The sequence below is a fragment of the Salvelinus fontinalis genome, chromosome 37, assembly GCF_029448725.1.
Source record: "Salvelinus fontinalis isolate EN_2023a chromosome 37, ASM2944872v1, whole genome shotgun sequence".
NCBI lineage: Eukaryota > Metazoa > Chordata > Actinopteri > Salmoniformes > Salmonidae > Salvelinus > Salvelinus fontinalis.
Window position 1 is genome coordinate 25,052,403 of NC_074701.1, and position 27,214 is coordinate 25,079,616.

Here is a 27,214-nt window from a genome sequence, read left to right on the forward strand (position 1 = left end):
TATCCAATTACCTTGAAGGAACTACAGGACAAAATAAAAACCCTCCAACCCAAAAAGGCCTGTTGATGGTATGCTCAATGAAATGATAAAACATACTAATAACAAATTCCAATTGGCTATACTTAAACTCTTTAACATCATCCTTAGCTCTGGCATCTTTCCCAATATTTGGAATCAAGGACTGATCACCCCAATCCAAAAAAGTGAAGACAAATTTGACCCCAATAACTACCGTAGGATATGCGTCAACAGCAACCTTGGGAAAATCCTCTGCATTATCATTAACAGCAGACTTGTACATTTTCTCAGTGAAAACAATGTACTGAGCAAATGTCAAATTGGCTTTTTACCAAATGATCATACGACAGACCACGCATTTGCCCTGCACACCCTAATTGACAAACAAACAAACAAACAAACCAAAACAAAGGCAAAGTCTTCTCATGCTTTGTTGATTTCAAGAAAGCCTTTGACTCAATTTGGCATGCGAGTCTGCTATACAAGTTGATGGAAAGTGGTGTTGGGGAAAAAATATACGACATTATAAAATCCATGTGCACAAACAACAAATGTGTGGTTAAAATTGGCAAAAAAACACACATTTCTTCCCACACGGCCGTGGGATGAGGAAGGGATGCAGCTTAAGCCCCACCCTGTTCAACATATATATCAACATGTTGGTGAGGGCACTAGAACAGTCTGCAGCACCCAGCCTCACCCTACTAGAATCTGAAGTCAAATATCTACTGTTTGCTGATGAGCTGGTACTTCTGTCACCAACCAAGGGCCCACAGCAGCACCTAGATCTTCTGCATAGATTATGCCAGACCTGGGCCCTGACAGTAAATCTCAGTAAGAACAAAATAAGAGTAGTCCAAAAAAGGTCCAGTTGCCAGGACCAAAAATACAAATTCCATCTAGACACCGTTGCCTTAGAGGACACAAAAAACGATACATACCTTGGCCTAAACATCAGCGCCACAGGTAACTTCTACAAAGCTGTGAACAATCTGAGAGACAAGGCAAGAAGGGCCTTCAATGAACAAAAAATGTGACATACCAATTAGGATCTGGCTAAAAATACTTGAATCAGTTATAGAACCCATTGCCCTTTATGGTTGTGAGGTCTGGGGTCCGCTCACTAACCAAGAATTCACAAAATGGGACAAACACCAAATTGAGACTGCATGCAGAATTTTGCAAAAATATCCTCTGTGTATAACGTAAATCACCAAATAATGCACACAGAGCAGAATTAGGCCGATACGCGCTAATTATCAAAGTCCAGAAAAGAGCTGCTAAATTCTAGAACCACCTAAAAGGAAGCGATTTCCAACCTTCCATAAAAAAGCCATCACCTACAGAGAGATTAACCTGGAGAAGAGTCATCTAAGCAAGCTGGTCCTGGGGCTCTGTTCACAAACACAAACAGACCCCAGAAAGCCCCAGGACAGCAACACAATTAGACCCAACCAAATCATGAGAAAACAAAAAGATAATTACTAGACACATTGGAAAGAATTTACAAAAAGAGCAAACTAGAATGCTATTTGGCTCTAAACAGAGAGTACACAGTGGCAGAATACCTGACCACTGTGACTGACCCAAACTTAAATAAAGCTTTGACTATGTACAGACTCAGTGAGCATAGCCTTGCTATTGAGAAAGGCTGCCGAAGGCAGGCCTGGCTCTCAAGAGAAGACAGGCTATGTGCACACTGCCCACAAAATGAGGTGGAAACTGAGATGCACTTCCTAACCTCCTGCCCAATGTATGACCATATTAGAGAGACATATTTCCCTCAGGTTACACAGACCCACAAAGAATTTGAAAACAAACCCGGTTTTGATAAACTCCCATATCTACTGGGTGAAATACCACAGTGTGCATCACAGCAGCAAGATTTGTGACCTGTTGCCACAAGAAAAGGGCAACCAGTGAAGAACACTCACCATTGTAAATACAACCCATATTTATGTTTATTTATTTTCCCTTTTGTACTTTAACTATTTGCACATCATTACAACACTGTATATAGACATAATATGACATTTGAAATGTCTTTATTCTTTTGGAACTTATGTGAGTGTAATGTTTACTGTTCATTTTTTATTGTTTATTTCACTTTTGTTTATTATCTACTTCACTTGTTTTGGCAATGTTAACATATGTTTCCTATGCCAATAAAGCGCCTTGAATTGAATTGAAAGAGAGAGAGAGAGAGAGAGACATAGGGTGGTGTTTAAGTTAAGACTCACTACTCTGAAAATGGATTTTTCCCTACAGCTATCTGTACAAACAGGTAACATATTGGTTTTTCTTAAATCGTTTGGTCAGAGCTCTATTCCACCTGAGGCTTTCCCAAAAACACTGTGGGCTAAAACACAGCATACAAATAACAAACTTATTTTGAGGAAAGCCCAGCTACTCCCAACATGCGGGAAAATGTTTTGCTGCTGTGTTTTAGGCTGCCACACTGTAACCAATCATCAGATTTGGAATCCCATTTACTTTCTTAATTAAGCTTAGCGAAAGCTTTTTTATTTTCAAATGAGCTTGCCTTCTTTTACTTCATGCATTGTTCAGGCTAACAATTCAATTATTCTTCATTGTGCTTCACAAAGAGCATGACCTCAATAAAAATGTTTCCTCTTCCAAGGTATTAACACATGTAGGGATTTGACACAGTGGCATTCCCTCTTATGGAGTCCTACTGCATATCTGGGAAGTGAATGCTTTATGGAGAGGGATAAAACCAGGTGGTGAAGCCGCAATGTTTATCCACCTCACCTCAGGTATTGTTCTCATCCAATGTCAAGCCAATGGCAGCTGTATGGCTGTGCTGTGCTTGCTAGTTATCCACTTGAGAAAAGCAAATATTTAAGGTGGAGAAATTAGTTTCACAATGTGTCCCATCTTTTTACAGGTTAGCACTCTCACTTACTGTACCAGCGTCATTCACGCCCGTCTCATTGACTTTGGCCCTGTGGAGTGGAGTGAGTAACAGAATGTTCCCTACGGAGGTTATCATTGTCACAGAGAGGCTAAATGGTCAAAGGCAGAGAGCCTCTCTCTGGTTCCTACTCGGGTATTAGCCAGCTGTCATCTACTGCAATCACACCATAATCAAGGACTTATTTTATGCTGCTGTTACGTACATGACTTTTATCTCACAGATTGATGCCCTTGGATATGATCTGGACTCAGGCCATGTTATATGAAAGTTGGCCTACTATAGAAGCATTCATGCAGTGGCATCATGTATACAGAGAAACATGAATTCCAACCTTACCATGAACTGTATAGAGTTAAATTAGATTTTTTTTATTCACTCCCATTTAAAATGAAACATCAAAGTTGGGAGTTATTTTACTCCAGTTAAGTCCTTTAGGACTATACTTCCATATGTATTTACTGTATACTATTTTTGTTCCTCATCTGTTTGTTGTAATTGTAGTAATCTCATTCATAATATTGTATTTTGTACAACTCCTGAGGCTCAACAGAAACGGCAGACATTAAACAGGCAGGATCCCACTTAGAGGTAATGCTATCTTATGTGTTATTGCCAGAGGCATTCTCTGTGTCCATTAAATATGTTTTATCCAGCATTAAGCTCTGTGCTTGGCTGAAATGATTGTGTGATTATACCTGCATGGACTAGTAATATAAGTTTAAATACCAGCTCCAGATGTGTATCATATCCTCTAGAAGTATAATGGAGGGTTAGACTGGCTACCGGCAGTTAGCTACTGTGTATCCCCTTCCTGTAACGGCAGTCTAAGTCGTCCTCCTCCTCAGACGAGGAGAGGCGAGAAGGATCAGAGGACCAATACGCAGCGTGGTAATTTTCCATAATGAATTTAATCAACACAAAAACAATACACTATACAAAATAACAAAAGAACACACCGTCACAGTCCTAGTTGGTGCAGACCACAAACACAGAGACAGGAAACAACCACCCACAATCCCCAACACAAAACAAGCCACCTATATATGATTCTCAATCAGGGACAACGATTGACAGCTGTCTCTGATTGAGAACCATATCAGGCTGAACATAGAAACAGACGAACTAGACACACAACATAGAATACCCACCCCAACTCACGCCCTGACCAACTAAACACATACAAAACAACAGAAAACAGGAACGTGACACTTCCCCATTATCATTTCTCTCCCTACAATACAGTGGGGCAAAAAAGTATTTAGTCAGCCAGCAATTGTGCAAGTTCTCCCACTTAAAAAGATGAGAGAGGCCTGTAATTTTCATCATAGGTACACTTCAACTATGACAGACAAAATGAGAAAAAAAATCCAGAAAATCACATTGTAGGATTTTTAATGAATTTATTTGCAAATTATGGTGGAAAATAAGTATTTGGTCAATAACAAAAGTTTATCTCAATACTTTGTTATATACCCTTTGTTGGCAATGACAGAGGTCAAACGTTTTCTGTAAGTCTTCACAAGGTTTTCACACACTGTTACTGGTATTTTGGCCCATTCCTCCATGCAGATCTCCTCTAGAGCAGTGATGTTTTGGGGCTGTTGCTGGGCAACACGGACTTTCAACTCCCTCCAAAGATTTTCTATGGGGTTGAGATCTGGAGACTGGCTAGGCCACTCCAGGACCTTGAAATGCTTCTTACGAAGCCACTCCTTCGTTGCCCGGGCGGTGTGTTTGGGATCATTGTCATGCTGAAAGACCCAGCCACGTTTCATCTTCAATGCCCTTGCTGATGGAAGGTTTTCACTCAAAATCTCACGATACATGGCCCGATTCATTCTTTGCTTTACACGGATCAGTCGTCCTGGTCCCTTTGCAGAAAAACAGCCCCAAAGCATGATGTTTCCACCCCCATGCTTCACAGTAGGTATGGTGTTCTTTGGATGCAACTCAGCATTCTTTGTCCTCCAAACACGACGAGTTGAGTTTTTACCAAAAAGTTCTATTTTGGTTTCATCTGACCATATGACATTCTCCCAATCTTCTTCTGGATCATCCAAATGCTCTCTAGCAAACTTCAGACGGGCCTGGACATGTACTGGCTTAAGCAGGGGGACATGTCTGGCACTGCGGGATTTGAGTCCCTGGCGGCGTAGTGTGTTACTGATGGTAGGCTTTGTTACTTTGGTCCCAGCTCTCTGCAGGTCATTCACCAGGTCCCCCCGTGTGGTTCTGGGATTTTTGCTCACCGTTCTTGTGATGGTATTTACTACAGTGTTTTTTGTTTACTATAGTTTCTACAGTATACTGCAACATTCTGTAGTAAGTACTACACATGATCGAGGGATAGTACAGTGTGTAGTATAGTATTCTACAGTAGTTTACTATAGAATTTTATAGTAAGTGTTCTACAGTAAACTGTAGTATTTTTTATGTGGGGGTATCAACAACATCTGCCCACTCCTCATCTTCCTGTCTGGATGTCCAATTCCGAATTAATCAAGAATCCAAGAATCTGTTCTGGAGACAGTACGGATGAGAATCCATAGTTTTGGCCTTTGAAGGTAACCATCTTTCAGATACAGCGAAGAAAAATAAATAAGAAATTGTCTTTATTAGGCCTACACTTCTTTCTAATCTATCTCTGTTTCTCTGTCTCACACACACTTTACCCCTTCTGAACACTTGTCTTTTGAAGTGCGCCCAATGAAGAGCCTCTGACTTTCTCCCTTTATTAGTTGCTAATCAGCGGAAGCTGTGTGTATAATCAGGAAGGGGAATAGTGTATGTGAGGGATTCTGGGATTTTGGAGAAGGTAGGAGCGAGCCAATGAACATCTGGTGAACAGGTGTTACGGTAAGACACACTGAGTCACATAAGGCAGCGCACTTCAAAAAACAGGTGTTCAGAAGGGGTAAAGTGTGTGTGAGACAGAGAAACAGAGATAGATCTTCCTGTTCGGGTTGGCGCCCCCTCGTATTCGTTCCGTGGGGGAGATCTTCGTGGGCTATACTCTGCCTTCTCTCAGGGTAGTAAGTTGGTGGTTGAAGATATCCTTCTAGTGGTGTGGGGCTGTGCTTTGGCAAAGTGGGTGGGGTTATATCCTGCCTGGTTGGCCCTGTCCGGGGGTATAGTCGGAAGGGGCCACAGTGTCTCCCGACCCCTCCTGTCTCAGCCTCCAGTAATTATTCTGCAATAGTATTTGTGTCAGATGGCTAGGGTCAGTCTGTTATATCGGGAGTATTTATCCCGTCTTATCTGGTGTCCTGTGTGAATTTAAGCATGCTCCCTCTAATTCTCTCTCTTTCTCTCTTTCTCTCTTTCTCTTCTCTCGGAGGACCTGAGCCCTAGGACCATGCCTCAGGACTACCTGGCCTGATGACTCCTTGCTGTCCCCAGTCCACCTGATAGTGCTGCTGCTCCAGTTTCAACTGTTCTGCCTGTGGCTACGGAACCCTGACCTGTTCACCAGACGTGCTACCTTGTCCAGGACCTGCTGTTTTTCGACTCTCTCTACTCTCTCTCTCTACTTTACTGTGGCTTCACATAGGGAACTTGTATTAGTCTTAGAAACAATGATACCAAGAGGATCTGTCCAGATGCTCAACCAGACGGTTGTGAGAAAGTTGTTATTGTTTTCTAAAATCAAGAAGCAAGTCTTCTTCAGCACCGCCCAAATTATTTTGTTATTGTGCATCTTCAGAAAGTACACAAACTTGAAATTCAGTTGAGGTCAGTTAACTGATAAGCAGTTGCTTCTTATCATACATTTTCCCCATTTTCTTCAAATCAGTTCGAACCACCTCTCTCATATAATTTATTGTCAAGATTAGATGCTTGAATGTTTACATCTTCGGAAAAAAGCTTAGTGTTTGGTCCACGTTTCAGTACATCGCAATTTGAATTTTGATGCATGTGATATTCAACCTTGATTCAACAGACATTTTTTCTCTGAATTTTCTATTGATGAATGTCCCAGTGGAAGAGGGGTTGAGAGAGAGAGAGAGAGAGAGAGAGAGAGAGAGAGAGAGAGAGAGAGAGAGAGAGAGAGAGAGAGAGAGAGAGAGAGAGAGAGAGAGAGAGAGAGAGAGAAAGAAAGAGTGGGATAGAGAGAGAGACAGAGAGAGAGGGATAGAGAGGGAGACAGAGAGAGAGGGAGAGAGTGAGGGATAGAGAGGGAGAGAGTGAGGGATAGAGAGACAGAGAGAGAGGGATAGAGAGAGAGAGAGAGACAGAGAGAGAGGGATAGAGTGAGACTGAATAATAACATCTGCATAGTAAGCAGTAACTTACTTATTATTACTATTATTGTTATTATTGTTATTACTATTATTTTTGTTGTTTATCATTCCAAGTAGTAATGGTATGGGTGGTAATGGTAATGATAGCAGTTTAATGATGGTGGTGGTGGTAGTAGTGGTAATGATGATAGTAGTTGTAGTACCGATGTAATGGTGAAGATGACCGTTATTTAGTTCTAAGTTAGTTATAGTTTCATTTTTTTATTACATTCCATTCCATTATTGACTACCATTTTATTGTTACTATTTTTATATTTAATTTTGTATTATTATTTACTGCCATTCTATATTATTATTTGTCATTGTTTATAATTTTATTGCTTTGGCAATATTGACACAATGTTTTTCATGCCAATAAAGCGGCTTGAATTTGAATTGATTTTGAACTTGAGAGAGAGAATCATTTAATTCAGTACTGTTATCTTTAGATATGTTCTATACGACTGATGATGCTAATTAATTAGCTATTTCTATTAGTGTAATTAAAATGCTCTGTGATTTGTACATTGAGTCAGCGCAGAAATGTTAAGCCATAGGGGACACAGGGGCATGTGCACCTTCAGATTTGTCCTGTTAAAAAAAAAAAAGGGTAATAGGGGGTAATACTACTAGCCACCTAACAATTTTCTGAAGTTGTCTTTAGCTAGCGCAGATAGGTTCCCAATCTCCCTACCCAATTTCAGGCTATCAATCGAGTTATAGTAGGTTGCTGGCAAGGTTGGTAGACTTTAGAAAAGCAAGCAATTTCTACGTTTACTGAATAAGACTCACATTCCTTTTCATCCTTTACCCAGATTTTAGTGGAAATGCAGAGAAGCATATTTAGTTTCTTTAAAAAAATAACCATCAGTCAGGAGGATACAGACATCGCAAGAGGAATGCTGAGATATTCAGAAAAATATTAACATTATTTACATAGAATTAAGCATAATATTTATAGCTCTAGATACTCCCAGTCGATATTCACGTCATAAGAAGGAATTACCCTCGATCACGTCCACATTTTGGGGAAAACAAACATTCTTTCCCATTGACCTCCATTGTAAAAGAGCCAACTTCATCGTCCATTCTCCTTCATCGTCCGAAAAGCTGCTGTGTTGTTCAATGTACATGTTACCAGGTAAAACATCCTGACCTACGGCTTTCAATGCTCCCACGTAGCGACATAGAGACTGCGAAAGAGCACTGTGGCTTCAGGCTATTCGGCGAATGGAAAATGGAAAATGTGGGGACAAGGTGTCCAAGCATACTACACGTAACTATGTGTGTGGAAATTCTTTAATCACAGGTGATACATTTAACTTGTTTAGTATAGTCAGTTTGTAACTCCATTCACTACTTGTAGCTGGATAGTCCATGTGTTTGTGTTGTTGGTGTTGGCTAGCTTAATGTTCTGGTCGGTAACTAGCTAGCACTCACTCACGTGGCTGCTATCACCATCATGAAAAGGGGCATGAGGGAAGCTCTACAATATAATGTTTCCTAAGTAGTGAGAACGCTTGGGAGCAGGCAATGTTGAAAGTCATCTTTAGACATGTACTTTTTAAAATGTTATTTAATGACTAAAACAAGCAGACAACTAGAAAATTGCATTTGAAAAAGGTCACGTTTTTGCTGTGAGGCAATGGGGTAACCTACTGAAGGTAAACACAGGTTGTTAACCCCACAGGTGGGTAAGGCCTTCAACGTTCTATCTAATACCGACTGGGACTATTGCAGGTGTTTGAAAAATTCACAATTCTCCAACTAACCCCCCTCCAGACCAACCCCCAGCCACTCTCACGTACTTTGTGCCCCCTCAGATATTTGGGGTGTATGACGCCCCTGTGGTAAGTGGTTGGTGTTATGACGGTGACAGTTACAGCTGGGTTTAAAGTGACAAGAGGCAACAGTGTGGAACTGGGCTGCAATAGCCTGTTCTGAGAGCTTCATGTTGAGCTCAACATGGCATGGTGGGACACAGAATTGAGTATCACTACTGTTTGTATTATTTTAAAGATGCATTTAGCACTACCAAGCTACAGTTGGAATGAACCTACAGTATTACATCTTATATAAATATGTTTTGCTTTGGGCTGTGCTATAGTGTAGGGTGACACTCTGTCCAAGGTTGAGGTTGCTTCCTCCAATTGTCCTCATTTCTTTCTTTATTTGTCCACTAACTTGCATTGATGGATTAGGCTCAGGGATTTCATATGACATTCTATGGCCTCACCTTGATTTTCACAGTGAAAATATGCCTTCAAATGTGCTTTCAAACCATACACAAATGTTTTGTGGCACCCATTTGAGAGAAGGTAAAGTAATTCACTTTCTATTACGATTAAAGGGGAGAGAACGTGACAAAAATAAGTATGATTCAGGTGAACCCACTCGCTCTCTATAGTCATTGAAAGATTCAGAATGCTGAATGGCCATAGGTTTTATAGACTTTCTTGACACTGTGAGTGATGGTGATTGTATCCATTTCCGACATTGTAAGGATCACAGGCTATAGGTGTAGCTCCCTCCAGTAACCACGAGCACAACCGTTCCTTGATTTTAACTGGCGGCTTTATTCTGTAGATTTAGTCAGAATTATCACCTTCCGTGAGAACTATAAAGTAAATGAAAAATACAGTTAAGCATACTCTTACAACCTTATCTTACGAGTGACTTATTAGCTTGGTATAACTCTGAAGTGATTACATACATAAACAGTTTAGCCGGCGCTATAACAGTATTAGATTAAACACATGAATAAAGGAAAAATACCTAATTGGCTGCTTATTACAGAAGGGAGGAAATCAAACTTCACACTTATTATTCCTGGCATGAATTCACGCTTCATCCTTAATTATTATAACGTTACCATCCTAACATATACGCTTCAAACTTTATGAACTACACCCGATGACATGAAAACTTAGCTAACACAGCGCGGGATTGCCTTCCCTCCAAAAGTGTGTTGCTACAATAAGAATCACCGTTACAACAGTTATTAGCTACGTAGTTCCGCTTGTTTTATCATTTCCCCGCACAGCGGACACGTAAACAATTCAAACACAAAGCAACGACATAACCTGTAAGTCTAACTGTCAGTTACACAATTCAAACACAAAACAACAACATAACCTGTAAGTCTAACTGTCAGTTACACTCCCACCAATCACCGGTGATTTCTGTGAAAGGGGTCTGCAGGTTTCTTGATCGGCTTCCAGGACTGTCTTATGGATGGGCCTCTCCAGATAGGTGGGTTTGGTGATGCGTTTACCTCTCTCATCCAGGAGTCGCTGATCAGTAACTTGAATCTTCTCACCCGGCCATCCTGTCTCGGGTACACTTCTGTAACTTTTGCCAATTTCCACTGGTTGCGTGGTGCAGTATCATCTTGCAAGATGACAATGTCATTAATCCTTGCGTTTCTTCTGTCTTTATTCCATTTCTGTCTGTGTTGATTGTTCTGAGGTATGAGCACTCTCCATAACCTGAGGTACTGGCGTCGGAGAAGTGATGGAGCTCATAACTCTGCACCTCCTTGAAACTTGATGGCAAGTAGGCTCGTTGAATCCTTACTTCAGACAAGATTTGTAGACATTGGAGCCAGAATTCCCACTGGGCACGTAGGTCATCTGGAAGGGGGTCATCCCAGTCGATCTTGTCACGACACATCTGCTGCACGAGCTGCTTCCCTGCCAGGACAAAGGGTGCCACAAACCCAAGCGGATCATATATAGAGGCTACTGTAGACAATACTCCTCTTCTTGTGAGTGGGCGTTCCTTGACAACTACTCTAAACTGGATCTCGTCTGATGCGACACACCACAGTACCCCAAGCGCTCTCTCCATGTGTGGTTCACCCAGAGCCATATCCAGGTCTTTGGCACCCTCGGCACGTTCTTCCTTGGGAATTGTGGCTATAACTTCCTTGCTGTTAGAGATAAACTTGTGCAACCGGAGTTTGCCGATGCTGCAAAGCTCTCTTCCTTCTTTCACCAGCTGGGCCGCTTCAGCTTCAGACGATACGCTCGTCAACCCATCATCAACATAAAAGTTCCTTTCTATGAACTGGATATACTTCTCGCTGAAGCTTCCTCGTTCTTCGGCAGCAAGATGTTTGAGACCATAGTTGGCGCAACCAGGAGATGAAGCTGCGCCGAACAAATGGACCTTCATACGATACACTGAGGGTTGAGACTCTAGATCTCAGTTCTCCCACCAAAGGAACCGTAGATAATCTTGGTCTTCTGCTTTCACATGAAACTGGTGGAACATGCGCTCTACGTCACACATGATTGCAACTGGACCCTTACGAAAACGACAAAGGACGCCCAGCAATGTGTTTGTCAACTCTGAACCGGTAAGGAGATGGTCATTCAAGGACGTCTCTCGAAACTTAGCTGAGCAGTCAAAGACGACTCGTATCTTCCCAGGCTTTTGTGGGTGATAAACCCCATGGTGCGGGATGTACCATGCTGGATGCTTGTTAATTTCCTCTTTGGAGACCTTCTCAGCATCTCCACAAGCTATGGTCTCTTCCATGAATGCTGTGTAGTCCTTGTAGTACTGCTTGTCTCTCCTTAGCCTCCTTTCCAGGCACTTGAGACGGTGAACTGCACATGTTTTATTGTTCGGCAGATTGGGTCTTTCTTCCTTAAACGGCAGCGGCATCTCATAATGTCCATTGTCCTTGCGTCTGACTCCCGCTTTCATTTTTGTCAGGAACCGGATATCCTCTTGAGATATGAGGTCCTCTTCTGCAGTTCTCTCGTTGAAGTCGGATTCAAGCGTCTTGATAATGTCCAGTGCTGTGATTACCTCTCTTACGCGTGTTCTACTAACATAGTGTACTTGATTTGTGACGTTGGAAGAAGATTGAAGGCTTGGCATCACCTGTCTAATGATAACCCGATGACTCACTCCAATAGCGTCGCCATGGTCAATACATGGGTTTCCATAGCCGACTATGCTCCAGCCAAGGTCTGTTCTCTGAGCAAAAGGCTGATTTTCCTTACCGGACACAATTTCTCTTGGAAGGAGAGCCTGAGAGCAGTTGTAGCCAATTAAGAGACCGACATCACAGCTCTGTTGAGGAGCAATCTCCTCTGCAATTTGTTCAAGATGAGACCATGCTCTTGCAGTCTCTGGAGTAGGAATATGATCTCTGTTTGCAGGAATAAACTCTCTCGAGTAAGTCGTTGGCAGAGGGATTTTCTTCTCCAAGTAAAACCCTCTAACCTGCAAACCAGACAGCTTCTGGCAGGGCACAATGGTATTCCTTGAAGCCATTGTAGAGAGTTTCAGTTGGACTGGCTCCTTCCTTGTATTGAGAGCGTTTGTTGTCTCTTCAAGGATAACGGTGGTGTCACTCTGGGTGTCAAGAAGTGCATACACAAGAACTTCACGATCTGGCTCGCTTGTGGTTGACACCCATACTGGAATGATTGTGGAGGTGTGAGTGTTGTTAATGTCCCTTACGATTCTGTTGGATATGGCCTCACTTGACGCTCTTGTCCCCTTATCTTGTGGGGGCTCTGTCTTCCTATCCCTTAACCTTTCTTTAGTACGATCTTTGTGCAGGCAGGATGGATGCCTCCTCTGACACGTGTCGCAGGTGTTCCTGTTATCACAATCTTTCGAGTCATGCCCAGGCCTTAAACAGCCAAAGCACAATTTATTCTCTTGAACAAACTTTTGTCGCTCTGTGGTGGGCTTATCCATGAACTTACAGCATTTGTGGAGACTGTGACCTGACTTCTCACAGAAGACACAACTAGTAACAGTATCTTTATCATCAGAGTTAGTTGCAAATACCCTTGCTCCGGGGCTTTGAATCCTTGGTGTCTTAGGTTTTCCATCTTCGCTTGATTGCAAAGCAGGAAGGGATGTTACAGGATTGCAAGCGATCTTTGCTTCTCTCGTGAGAAACTTCACAAACTGACTGAAGCTTGGAAAGGTCTCAGTTTCTTCTAAGATGTCTACGACCTTTCTATTCCATCTTGAAGTTAGCCAATCTGGAAGTTTAGCGAGGATCTTTTGGTTTTCATTACAGTCATTAAGCACCTCCAGGCCCTTATTCTGAGACATAGCAGCCTCACAGCTGCGAAGACAGTCTACAAGGTCTCTAAGTTCAAGACTGTCCTTGGGTCCTATCTTAGGCCATGGATTGAGCTTATCTCTGAAGGACTTGGCGATGAGGAATTTGTTTCCGTACCTTTCTTCAAGAATGGTCCAAGCAGCATGGTAGGCTGACTCTGTTCCTAACATAAAGTAACTTTCGATGGCTTTCTTGGCAGGCCCACCGACATATTTTCTGAAGTAATATATCTTCTCAGTTGCTGGTATGTTCTTCCTGTCTATCAGAGTCTGAAAAGAGACCTTCCAGTCAGTGAACGAGAGTGGTTCTCCATTGAATGTTACTGGTTCTGGTATGGGGAGGCGGCTTTCACTGATTGATTCCGCTAGTAACCTGAACATGGTCTTGGTGCCATCTTCTTGTTGTGTGCTTGTCACAACATGTTGTGGTGAGAGACTGTGAAATGACCCACTTCTGTGCATGACTTCTTTCACAGATTTGCAGTTAGAGAGTAGTTCTCTCTTCTCGTCCTCTGAGTTTTCTTCTTGCACATACACTTGCATCCGCGCCTTGGTAGCATTTAGTTTCTTGAGCACTTCTAGGCGCTCTAACTCTACGCTTGTCTTCTAGTGTCCTTCGTCTGGCAGCATTTTCTACATCTAACTTGACTCGCAGTCTAGCTTCTTCTAAGCTGCGTTTCACAGCCTCAGCTTCTTGCTCCGCTGTCCTCTTCTTATCTTCATCTTCGAGTCTCTGAAGCTCTTCTAGTTGGCGTTCTTGCTTAACCATTACTTCTAAAGCTGCTTGGTTAGCAGCAACTTCCGCCGCAGCCTCTTGTCTCTTGACAGATGACACGCTTGAGCGTCTGGAGTTGAGCTTTGAGTTGCTTTGTTGAATTTGTAAGTCGCTCTGGATAAGAGCGTCTGCTAAATGACTTAAATGTAAATGTAATGCTTTGAGACTGGGAGGAAGCACTTGAGGGCTGATAGTTGAGACTTGACTTATGTGAGAGTTCGGACACGCACAAGGAATTGCTGTCCTTCCAGTTCCGTTCTATCTGGTTACTTTGACCTTCTTCCCTGCCTTTTAAATGACACCTTACAGTCTTGATAATAGACATTGTAACTGCTTCACAAGTATCAACTCTGCGTCTTATATCGTTGTCGGGAATGTCGATTTGACGCAAATTTACATAGACAAGGTTTAGTTCTGTAGAGGTATGACTGATCTTGTTCAAGAGGTCTTCTAGTAGGTCTTCAGAGCAACAGCCTGTCAGTGACTGTTTTGCTTCCTTTACCAGAGCCTTCCACTTCTCATAGCTGACCCTGAAACGATGTTCGAGCTGTCTCCACCTTTCGTCGCGCAGTTCTCTGCCCTTTTCAGTTAACCTGCGGACCCTCTCACCTTTTCGTGGCTCTTGTTGTGATATCTCATTAGCAGCCTCTGTATCATCATTCGCTGGCAGAAGTGACTCCACACCAGTCTGGGCCTCTTCCTGCTGCTCTGTTTGTTCTGATGAAGGCTTGAAGTTTGTGAGGTGTTGCTGCAGCTGCTCAACTTCACCTACCCCATCTCTATCACCTTTAGTGAAACTACCTCTTTCTGACATTCTAAATCAAATCAATTCTAGGTAAGGTTTGGATAAGTGAGTAGGTAATTTATACTCTAATTCAATGTAATTTAAACCTTAGTACGTGGTATAAACATGTATAATGCTTGTAACAAAGGCTTGAACAAGCTAAGTAGCACTGTGGATTGTAATTCCCACTACACCTTTCCAACAAATGAAAATCGTTGTGTCAATTCTTAGTGATTTACCAATTTGGCTTCATGTTGATTCCATTATGTTATATTGTGAGGTTTTGCTTCTTCCACTTTTCAAATCAGTGCATGGTTTACAGCTTGCTGAATGAAAATGTAGGAATTTGATTACATGTTTACAGATCAAAAAGATGTGAATTGTGAATCAAGAAAATGTGCTGAATACCATTTATGACGGATCTGGCTCCTGAAAAGGGGAACAATGCTCTGTGATTAGGCACATGCAGACTAAAGTGTCTGCTAGTACGTGACAAGCAGAATGAGTGGACTGAAAATCAAGTCAATTCATACGATTATTCCATCAAGCACCGACCAAAGATCAAACGCTATATAGCCTCAAAACATGGTTAAAACTATAATTTTTATATTGTGAATGATCAGTCCATCCATAGCTCTGTTTTTTTAATTTGAGAGTGTTTAGATCTCTCCAGCCCGGTTCCTCAGCTTTCTACCAAAACAGTGGCGGGGAGTTTGCTTTGTTATTGTTTCAACAGCTAATTCCCCCTTTAAAGTTTTTGTGAGCACAATGTATAATACACCCATTGAGAAAGTGTGCCTGAGAGTCAGTCAGTATTCAGACATGAATCATACCGACTTGTGATCAGTGTTTGAATGGGACTCCCATCCCATAGTAGCGCTCTAATAGTACCCTGTACTGTATGTCTGGGTGTGTTCCCAGCTCTGCTTCATGTCACACATTATTATTAACCCCCGGACAGGCATTTGATAGCTGGGGCTGCTGTCCTATAGAAGGCCCTTACAATCAGAGCCCCCATAGAGAACATAGAGGTCCTGCAGAAAGGGAACTCTCTGAAGCTGACGAAAGCTGCTTGTATGCTAACGGGGATGACATGGAAAAGGATCAGAGCGAGAGTGAGAGAGAGTGAGAGAGATGAGAAGTAGAGGGGGAAGACAGTAGGGAGTGAACGAGTGAGTGAAAGAGAAAGTATGTTAAGCAGAGATGGAGAGGAGGAGAAGTGTCGGAGAGAGACTGAGTCAGTAGGGCACTGTCGCTATGATGGAAAGCGAGAGGGCAATGTCGCTATGATGGAAAGCGAGAGGGCAATGTCGCTATGATGGAAAGCGAGAGGGCAATGTCGCTATGATGGAAAGCGGGAGAACTCAGACAGAAAGGAGAGGAAAGGATATGTACGGAGAGAGGTTGGAGAGAGAAACAAAGACAGACACAGAGATGGATCAGAGCAGCTTTGGTTTAGTATTCTGGTCCAACAGTGAAATTCAATAACTCATATCTCATATTTACATATTATGCCAAGGACATACAGCAGCTATCCCTTGCCTATGAAGGAATAATTATACATGCCTACCAAATTGGTTGCCCTCCAAAAAATGTATGCACTGCTCAGCGAGCATTCTGAAAGGGACTTTCATTGTCACAATAAGGTGATGTTATTAACATTTTGTATTGCTTGTATACCTTAGAAATAGTGAGATACATGCTCTTTTTAATCTACAGTAACATAGTTGAAGTCAAAAGTTTACATACACCTAGGTTGGAGTCATTAAAACTCATTAAAACTTGCCAAAACTATAGTTTTGGCAAGTCGGTTAGGACATCTACTTTGTGCATGACACAAGTAATTTTTCCAACAATTGTTTACAGACAGACGATTTCACTTATAATTCACTGTATCACAATTCCAGTGGGTCAGAAGTTTAAATACACTAAGTTGACTGTGCCTTTAAACAGGTTGGAAAATTCCAGAAAATGATGTCATGGCTTTAGAAGCTTATGATATCATTTGAGTCAATTGGAGGTGTACCTGTGGATGTATTTCAAGGCCTACCTTCAAACTCTGTGCCTCTTTACTTGACATCATGGGAAAATGAAAAGAAATCAGCCAAGACCTCAGAAAAGAATTTGTAGACCTCCACAAGTCTGGTTCATCCTTGGGAGCAAAATACCTGAAGGTACCATGTTCATCTGTACAATCAATAATACACAAGTATAAACACCATGGGACCACGCAGCCGTCATACCACTCAGGAAGGAGACGCATTCTGTCTCCTAGAGATGAATGTACTTTGGTGTGAAAAGTGCAAATCAATCCCAGAACAACAGCAAAGGACCTTGTGAAGATGCTGGAGGAAACATGTGCAAAAGTATTTTTTATCCACAATAAAAACAAGTCCTATATCGACATAACCTTAAAGGCCGCTCAGCAAGGAAGATGCTACTGCTCCAAACCCGCCATAAAAAAGCCAGACTACGGTTTGCAACTGCACATGGGGACAAGGATCGTACTTTTTGGAGAAATGTCCTCTGGTCTGATGGAACAAAAATAGAACTGTTTGGCCATAATGACCATCGATATGTTTTGAGGAGAAAGGGGAATGCTTGCAAGCCGAAGAACACCATCCCAACCGTGAAGCACGGGGGTGGCATCATTATGTTGTGGGGTGTTTTGCTGCAGGAGGGACTGGTGCACTTCACAAAATAGATGGCATCATGAGGGAAATTATGTCGATATATTGAAGCAACATCTCAAGACATCAGTCAGGAAGTTAAAGCTTGTTCGCAAATGGGTCTTACAAATGGACAATGACCCCAAGCATACTTCCAAAGTTATGGCAAAATGGCTTAAGGACAACAAAGTCAAGGTAATGGAGTGGCCGTCACAAAGCCCTGACCTCAACCTATAGAAAATTTGTGGGCAGAATTGAAAAACCGTGTGCGAGCAAGGAGGCGTACAAACCTGACTCAGCTACATCAGCTCTGTCAGGAGAAATGGGCCAAAATTCACCCAACTTATTGTGGGAAGCTTGTGGAAGGCTACCCAAAACATTTGACCCAAGTTAAGCAATTTAAAGGCAATGCTACCAAATACTAATTGAGTGTATGTAAACTTCTGACTCACTGGGAATGTGGTGAAAGAAATAAAAGCTGAAATAAATCATTCTCCCTACTATTATTCTAACATTTCACATTCTTAAAATAAAGTGGTGATCCTATCTGACCTAAGACAGAGAATTTTTGCTAGGATTAAATGTATTTGGCTAAGGTGTATGTAAACTTCCGACTTCAACTATACACAAGGGTGCAACTGGCATACATATTCTCTGTCAGCTACAGACGGAAATATTTAGTAGCACACAACTTTTATGATTGTATACCATCGTAAAACAAGATGACATTTGATAGTGATTTTACCTCATAAGTATAATGTATGCTAATTATGTGATTGTATGCACTGATTGACAATGAACATATACTGCTTTGCTTCACAAGTCCAAGATGGCGTAGCAGTCAGACGTCTTTGTCTTTGTCTTGTCTCATCCCATGTATATATCTTTTTCTATCTTTTTCTTCGCATTCTTTTTAATATATTTTCTAAACCTCAACTTCAAAATACTCTCCTGCAACCCGCTTCACCCAATGTGGTGTGAATCTGTTTTTTTTCCTAAAGTATTTCTATTTACGTCCGAACTGGAATACCTCAACTGAGGCTAGCTTGCTAACTAGCTACCACCTATCAGTCAGCTAACCACTGCTAGCGGTCATCAGCTAACCTTTAGCTCGCAAATCTCTCGCCAGTTCGCACAACGCGTTTCAAACCAGAGCATACCGGACCTATTTTTCTCTCCATATCCCCGGATTCCTATCGCAAACTCTGAACCTTTTCATCTGGATCATCACAGCTAGCTAACCGCAACCCGGGTTGACTACTCCTGGATAATGTTTCCGTCCCGGAACTAGCACCAACTAGCCTGGAGCTAACCCATGCTAGACCCATCTCCCGGATAGGGCTCCTAGGCTACTCCTGAAGCCCACTCCTCGGCTACAATATTGGGACCACTTCTACAGGGCACAGGGTACAGGGCACGGAACCCCACCGATCCTTCACGACTGGAATACCGACACAATCTGTCCAAGGATCCCAACAGGCCTCTCAGGCGCGACGTCCCCTGAAGGCCCATTCTGGTAACCGCGGCCTTCTAGCTATCTAGAACATATTGGGCTGTCAGCTCATCCATCGGCGAGTTTCTTGGACCACTATACCCATTTTGCCAATTGGACATGGACCCCTCTGCTACTTGGAACCTTACTATTTCCACGACTGGTCTATCGACGTTACCGCACAAGGAGGCAAAAACAGACTTTCCCCCATCGCGACGTTCATCTAAGGCCCTTATGATAGCTTGCTAGCCCGGAACTACTAACTGTTAGCTTGCTAGCCCCGGCCTGCTAACTGTCTGAATCGCCGTGTCCCCAGCAAGCCCAACCACTCACTGGACCCAATCACTTGGCTAAGCATGCCTCTCCCTAATATCTATATGCCTTGTCCATTACTGTCTTGGTTAGTGATTACTGTCTTATTTTACTGTAGAGCCTTTAGCCCCGCTCAATATGCCTTAACCAGCCATGTTGTTCCACCTCCCACATACGCGATGACATCACCTGGTTTAAACGTCTCTAGAGACTATATCTCTCTCATCATTACTCGCTGCCTAGCTTTAACTCCAATGTACTATCTTCCTCCATACCTTTGTCTGTACATTATGCCTTGAATCTATGCTATCGTGCCCAGAAACCTGCTCCCGTTACTCTCTGTTCCGAACGTGCTAGACGGCCAGTTCTTATAGCCTTTAGCCGTACCCTTATCCTACTTCTCCTCTGTACCTTTGGTGATGTAGAGGTTAATCCAGGATCGGCAGTGCCCAGCTCCACTCCTACTCCCCAGGTTCTCTCATTTGATGACTTCTGTAACCGTAAAAGCCTTGGTTTCATGCATGTTAACATTAGAAGCCTACTCCCTAAGTTTGCTTTATTCACTGCTTTAGCACATTCTGCTAACCTGGATGTCTTAGCCGTGTCTGAATCCTGGCTTAGGAAAACCACCAAAAAGAGACACTCTAGACCCAAACTGCTACAGACCTATATCTATTCTACCCTGCCTTTCTAAGGTCTTTGAAAGCTAAGTTAATAAACAGATTACCGACCATATAGAATCTCACCGTACCTTCTCCGCTATGCAATCTGGTTTCAGAGCTGGTCATGGGTACACCTCAGCCACACTCAAGGTCCTAAACGATATCATAACTGCAATCTATAAGAGACATAACTGTGCAGCCGTCTTCATCGACCTGGCTAAGGCTTTCGACTCTGTCAATCACCACATTCTTATTGGCAGACTCAACAGCCTTGGTTTCTCAAATGATTGCCTCGCTTGGTTCACCAACTTCTTCTCCGATAGAGTTCAGTATGTCAAATCGGAGGGCCTGTTGTCCGGACCTCTGGCAGTCTCTATGGGGGTGCCACAGGGCCGACTCTCTTTTCTGTATACATCAATGATGTCGCTCTCGCTGCTGGTGATTCTTTGATCCACCTCTACGCAGACGACACCATTCTGTATACCTCTGGCCCTTCGTTGGACACTGTGTTAACTAACCTCCAGATGAGCTCCAATTCCATACAACTCTCCTTCCGTGGCCTCCAACTGCTCTTAAATGCAAGTAAAACTAAATGCATGCTCTTCAACCGATGGCTGCCCGTACCTGCCCGCCCGTCCAGCATCACTACTCTGGACGGTTCTGATTTAGAATATGTGGACAACTACAAATACCTAGGTGTCTGGTTAGACTGTAAACTCTCCTTCCAGACTCACATTAAACGTCTCCAATCCAAAATTAAATCTAGAATCGGCTTCCTATTTCGCAACAAAGCATCCTTCACTCATGCTGCCAAACATACCCTCGTAAAACTGACCATCCTACCGATCCCGGACTTCGGCGATGTCATTTACAAAATAGCCTCCAACACTCTACTCAACAAATTGTATGCAGTCTATCACAGTGCCATCTGCTTTGTCACCAAAGCCCCATATACTACCCACCACTGCGACATGTATGCTCTCGTTGGCTGGCCCTCGCTTCATACTCGTCGCCAAACCCACTGGCTCCAGGTCATCTACAAGTCTCTGCTAGGTAAAGCCCCGCCTTTTCTCAGCTCACTGGTCACCATATCATCACCCACCCGTAGCACGCGCTCCAGCAGGTATATCTCACTGGTCACCCCCAAAGCCAATTCTTCCTTTGGCTGCCTCTCCTTCCAGTTCTCTGCTGCCAATGACTGGAACGAACTGCAAAAATCTCTGAAGCTGGAGACTCTTACCTCACTCATTAGCTTTAAGCACCAGCTGTCAGAGCAGCTCACAGATCACTGCACCTGTACATAGCTCATCTGTAAATAGCCCATCCAATCTACCTCTTCCCCATACTGTATTTATTTATTTATCTAGCTCCTTTGCACTCCAGTATCTCAACTTGCACATTCATCCTCTGCACATTCTACCATTCCAGTATTTAATTCCTATATTGTAATTACTTTGCCACCATGGCCTATTTATTGCCTTACCTCTCTTATCTTACCTCATTTGTACATGTTGTATATAGATTTTCCTACTGTATTATTGATTGTATGTTTGTTTATTCAATGTGTAACTCTGTGTTGTTGTTTGTGTCGAACTGCTTTGCTTTATCTTGGCCAGGTCACAGTTGCAAATGAGAACTTGTTCTCAACTAGCCTACCTGGTTAAATAAAGGTAAAATAAAAAGAATAAAATAAAAAAACGAACGTCTGCATTGCCAGGCGCTAAAATAGATGTTAGCTCTATTTGTGATGCTGAACGCGCTGCAAGTCCTGCCTCTCCCATCTCCTCATTGGTTTATAGAAGCATAAAATATGAACTGAGGTCAGTCCATCGTGGTAATACACTTATGAAAGTTAGATGTCAGTCGCCATATAAAGAAGAAAAAAGCCTGGAAGGAGGAGAGATGACTAGAAACGATTTGGTTGACCGTGTTATGTGTGGATTAATTACCGGCGTAGTGGACCTTGTGCATTTCAGGTAAAATAACAACTCAGCGTTTATATCCCAGGACAAATTAGCTAACAACAGCAAGCTAGCTAGCTAAATTGCCATACATGTTTAATGCTTTTCGATCTGTCCCCAAATGAATATAATTGGTTCAGAGTTTGTTTTGATAATTCAACCTGTGTGTCGTGATCGCGTTTGGTGTGGGGGGACAAAATCAATTTGCGCACGATGGTGCACGCGCTCGTCCGGTTTGGGAATGGTGTTAGAGGAAATTATGTTTACCATTACAGTGGCAAGGCCGTATTACCCTGTGTCTATTATTTTACAGATGAATGAGTATCATGAAAGCCACCCCAGATGACACTATAAAAGAGTATTGAAGGAGGGTAAGCTCCTGATTTTTGTTGTGAGGTTACAGACAGTGGGTCATATGTGTCCATACAAAAACACAATACTCCACAACCCCGAAAGAAAGCCTGGACTCCGTTGCACAATGGCAAGAGTGTGTGGAAGGCCACTGGTCCAAAACTTTTGCCTCTGACCAATTGACCTGCCATAGCAACAATGGTGGGCATGGGTGTAAAATTGGAAAAGTGTGAAATTGAAAGATGATGGGCTCATGTAACAGTATAACTTTACGTCGTCCCCTCGCCTCGACACGGGCACAAACCAGGGACCCTCTGCACACATCAACAACGGTCGCCCACGAAGCATCGTTACCCATCGCTCCACAAAGGCCGCGGCCCTTGCAGAGCAAGGGGCAACCCTACTTAAAGTCTCAGAGCAAGTGACGTAACTGATTGAAATGCTACTAGCGCGTACCCGCTAACTAGCTAGCCATTTCACATCCGTTACACTCACAATCTAACTTTCAGCTCTAGAGTGGGAAGGGGGGATGGTCAATTATCTTTCTTAAGGCAACGGGAACCTCAATTTAAAGACTAAGTACTTTCCACCATGTAATCTGATTGAGAATAACTAATGATTATTATGATAAACCTATTATTTATTACAACTGCAGCTGCAGCAATCAATATCCTGTTTGCTTGGTTTTCTTGGGTGTAGTTTTTTATAAATTGGTTTTAAGGTGAATATTTGTCCTTGTTCTATTGTACTTTCTTTGTTTGTTTGTGTGTTTGTTTCTTTCTGGTATCGCTTTCTTAAATCTCTACAAGCACACCCACAGGATTGACCTAAAATCTAGGGACTATCTGATCACATGGTGAAGTGCTCACTCCAAAGGCCTCAGACACACCAACAGCGTTTTCTGGCTACTTAGCACCTCTGAAAGTAATTTGTGAACCGAGTGTGCACCGATTTTATATGTTGAATGGCATGAAAAAATGTCCGCAGTCAGACGTCTACAGCGGCTGGTCCCTATAATACAGCGGCTGGTCCCTATAATACAGCGGCTGGTCCCTATAATACAGCGGCTGGTCCCTATAATACAGCGGCTGAACTATTGGCAGATGAAGGTTAGACCGCATTCGTTGCAATGTGTGCGAGCCTTTAAATATACATCACTCAATGACCTGAAGAGTCAACCCACATACAGCCTCAAGATGTCACACACGCGCACGCACACGCATGACGATGATGATGATACAGTGTTTATCAGAAATGATATTTAGATTATATCATTTAACCAGGGCTATACATTTGTCTGATTGTCAAAGGAATATAGAAGTTCTGAATTTAAATATGACGGTGGGGCTGGGCAGCAGTCTATGCTGGATAAATAAGTAGGGCAAGAGAGCCCATTCCCCAAGTCTCTGACAGTATTTATAATTGGTTTACACATTCCACCGCGGATTAACATTCACTTCTTATTTGTGTTTTAATCAATCAATTAAAACATTTGGTTTGGCGTCCTGTCTTGCACATGCTCGTGTCAAACCACACTTAATCATATCTACTGTACATATGTAGTTTTATTTCAACGGATTCATGTACTAAACACTAAATTATTGGAAACAAGGTTGTGTTTTTTAAACATGTGAGTTATTATGTTCAGCAACAACAGCAAAAAACATTTGAAGATATGACAAGATGGTAATTACAGGATAGTAATTCAACGCACAATACGTGTCATTCCTCGCATAATTTGATCACTGTATCAAATGTTTCATCCACTAGAAATCCTTGCATTCCACACAGAGCTCCTGGAATGATCAATAAATCCTCGATAAAACGACGGTTGTGCCACCTGCTGGTACGTCATTGTCCTCCTGGCCAATCACACTAATGTACCCGGAGAGACACTTCCCGTGTGCTCCTGGAGATTCCACAGCCTTCCGTAATTAGTGCCCGGTCCTTGGCGGATACGCTGACCGGCGAACAGACTACAGTTAAGCAAGGCGCGAGCGACAAGGCTGCGCACACTGTCAGAGGGCTTCAACGATTTTATTTGGACTGACCTATGAAACTGTGCGGAACTGTGGACAGCGTCCTTAAGCCAAATGTATCGTCCTTGGCTTTATCCGTCAATTAATACAGTTGTTTGTAAGAGGTAAGTACAAATGTGAGAGTAATATTACAATGTGTGTTTTGTAAAAATATTATATTTTTGTTAGGTTATATACTTTTTTTTCTTGGTCACGGTTTCTTGAATTTCTTTCTAGTAACGTTATATGCATAGTTGTACGCAGTTTCACCATCATGTTGCTGATTAATGTTGCAGTGTACCATTGTCATATTCTCTGAAATTACAGAAAATGTGATAATTATAATATTTGGAAATTGTTTAGTTGTGTCATTTACTGTTACACACCTTTTTATATTGTCTACATTCTAATATCGCTATTTTCTAAGTTTGAGGAAGCAAGTGCTAGCGCACATAGCTATAGCTTTTATTTTAATGTGCTGACGTTACACCCCAGCATCCTCTACTGCAAACTGGTCCCTGAAAATAAATGAAAAAATGTTGCTGCCTCTCTTCATCATTTAATTTCCTTGTATTCGTGCATGATAGTTATGTGCATTGTTAGAGAAAGGGAATTGAATTGTGCCCTTACATGGAATGTGGCAGCTTTCATGTATTGTGGTTAAGGTTTATTTACAATGTCCAAAAATGGAAAGGCAAAGGGTACTTGAGGGTACTTTGACGTAGTGTCAGATAATGTCAAGCTTTATAGCATTGGTAACAAACTATGTAATCTACAGCCACCCCAGTGGTATAACTGTCTTATTCAAGCTTTATATAGGTTTTTAAAATATATTTTTTACATTATTCCATGCCAGATGTTTCACTCATATGTTTAGAGGCTTAAATCATACATGCTTGCCATTTTTGGGGAATTGTTGCATGATATACAAACTGTCAGCTATACCTGGAATGTGTTTGATAAAATATGTATTTACATGCGGAGACTAAGCCAGTTGACTGAACATTAAAGATACAGGTTTTGTGGTTTGGTATTTGTTACAGTTGCTATACTGTAGGTAAAGTGGCTTTGGCCTATAGATGGAAGGTTCCATGGGAATGTTGTGACAGCCTGAGATGTTCATTGTTGACTAGCTACAGATTGTACCCCAGATAATGTGATATAACTAAAGATTTTTGGTGTCCATTACTGGACGTTACAGGAAAGCCCAACATTTTTTGTTCTCGATTTGGCCAAAGTGGTATCTTATAAATGTCCATGTCCAGTTGCAGGTGGTTCGTTTGAATTTAGACACCCACCTATCTCCATCAATAAGAGAAGATTTGAAATAGGCAAGATGGTGGCGTATACATTGTTGGATTACTTCATGGAGCATTTTCAAAAATTCTAATTAACCGCCTGCAACTGGACACAGACATATATTTATAAGGTACTTATTTCGGGGCGGCAGGTAGCCTAGCGGTTAGAGCGTTGGGCCAGTAACCAGCAAGCCTTCAACATATTCTTATAGCCTACATATTCTTACCTCTATGTTAATTGATATCCATTGAATTGTGTCCATTCTATGTTTTGGAAAGTTTTGCATAAATATAAAAAGATAGATGGTATCATCATAAAACAATATCAATTTAGATCATACAAGGGACTAACAAACCTTACCTTAAATTGAGGAGATCTTTACATTTTAAGTTAAGTGCCTTCACCTGCTGTCCTTTCAAATTCAAATCGAAATATTTCAGTTGGGCAGTTAGGTTCCTGCAAGAACCCCACCAACTAAGGAGTTTCCTCGATAAACCCCACCTCCTATGGGGTTCTTGGAAGAACCTTTTGGGTACCATTTTCAGTGCCAAGAACCCTAAGGTTTTTCAAAACAATTTAGAAGAACCCTTGTTGAACCCCTCATTTTTGTGTATTACATTATCTGGTCTACAATGTGTAGCTAATTTTTGACGTGTTTTCATGGTGTGGTACTGAAGGATATACAACGGGTGGGTTTAATCCTGGATGCTGATTGGTTAAAACCGTGTTCCAGCCAGTGTCTATTCCACAAGATAGCACCGGCTAAGGCAATGAGGTTGAAATGCTTATTTACTGTTCCATCTCATTGCGTAATCCACGGTCTCATCATCCCAACCAGGCAATTTATAAACTTGATCTCCACTGTAAGAAAGCATATAGACATTCTCTTCTTTCTTTTGGTTTTCAACAGCAGAGATGTGTATAAACCTTGCTATCTGTCTCTCCAACATTTGCAACATTGTTTCAATATTGAAATCTCCAGCTGGCCCATAGTAATAAACATGTTGGGAGTCGGGATGAGACAGACAGGCAACTTCTCTCAGCCAGTCGAAATCATGAATCAGCTTCATTTTTATGGATATGTCAATAGAAATACAGATCAAAAGAAACAAAATGCAGATAGTTTGCTGTTTTTCCAGCAAACTGGGAGGGGGGCTAGTGCTGGCTATTCAGCAGCCTGATGGTCTGGGGGTAGAAGCTATTAGCCAGTCTGAAAGCTTTTGCTATGATGCTTCTATACTGCCTTTGTCTCATTGATGGAAGTGGGGAGAACAGGCCGTGGCTCGGGTGGCTGAGGTCCTTAATCTTCTTGGCCGTCCTGCGACACCTGGTGTTTGGGTGTTCTGTAGGGCAGGCAGTGTGCACCCAATGGTGCGTCCGGCTGAGCGTACCACCCTCTGTAGAGCCTTGCGGTCAGCAACCAGGTTGTGATACAGCCCGACAGTATGCTCTCGGTGGTGCTTCTGTAGAACACTATGAGGGCCCTCGAGGACAAGCAGGATAATGCCTTCGAAGCCAGTGTTTGGAGGATATATTGGCACGTTTTGGTCATTATCACT

The 27,214-nt window shown here is 42.3% G+C and overlaps 1 protein-coding gene across 1 annotated transcript in view; it reads left to right on the plus strand.

Moving 5' to 3' along the window:
* Positions 1-24,150: 24,150 nt before the first annotated feature.
* The window catches only part of LOC129836414 (muscarinic acetylcholine receptor M3-like), a 126,863-nt gene continuing 123,799 nt past the window's right edge, over positions 24,151-27,214 (plus strand). The window contains exon 1 of the mRNA XM_055902535.1: positions 24,151-24,481. The gene's annotated coding sequence lies outside the window, so the exon portion shown is untranslated. The remainder of the gene's footprint in view (positions 24,482-27,214) is intronic.